This window comes from Stigmatopora argus, unplaced genomic scaffold (assembly GCF_051989625.1).
Source record: "Stigmatopora argus isolate UIUO_Sarg unplaced genomic scaffold, RoL_Sarg_1.0 HiC_scaffold_210, whole genome shotgun sequence".
Classification (NCBI taxonomy): Eukaryota; Metazoa; Chordata; class Actinopteri; order Syngnathiformes; family Syngnathidae; genus Stigmatopora; species Stigmatopora argus.
Genome location: NW_027520206.1, coordinates 14,353 through 15,000, shown reverse-complemented (window position 1 = coordinate 15,000; position 648 = coordinate 14,353).

Here is a 648-nt window from a genome sequence, read left to right as displayed (position 1 = left end):
GATCCGAAAATTGTGTGGCGAAGCAAGTGGAAAATCAGTCTTTGCCGAAAGAAACAATGAAGCCCCGGGAAAACTGGCTCCCTCCCCGAGCCGGCGGCGGAAACCGTGGAGTGTGGAAGGGCGCTGTAAGCGCGGATAACATGTCCTGTCTGTGGGGAGGATCGGTGTGCGCACCGTTGTGAGTCCTGGAGGACGGTAAGCGACGTTACATCGGCGAGTCGTACTTGGGACGGCCCGGTGGCGTTAGCGCTATCCAGGTACACACGCGGCCACAGGCGGTTTCAAGCCCTTTCAGGTCCCGTGCGCGTGGTTGCTCCGGAAGCCTCTGCATATGGTGGAAGTTGTCGCGCATCTCGTGGGTCGTTGCACAGGACTGCTCAGGTCGAGTCCTTGGCGCCCTTGGGAGCCTCGTTCCCCGTCTGCGGCACCTCGGCCCTCCGTCCGCGGTAGGCGTCGGTGGCTGTTGACAGCGGGTGTATCTGGGTCAACTCCCTCGCGGCGGCGAGCCCATAGCCGATCCGAAAATTGTGTGGCGAAGCAAGTGGAAAATCAGTCTTTGCCGAAAGAAACAATGTGAAACAAATCAGCCATGAGCCAAAAAACGAATGAGGGAACAATCAGCCGTAAGCCAAAAGCCAAAAAACGAAT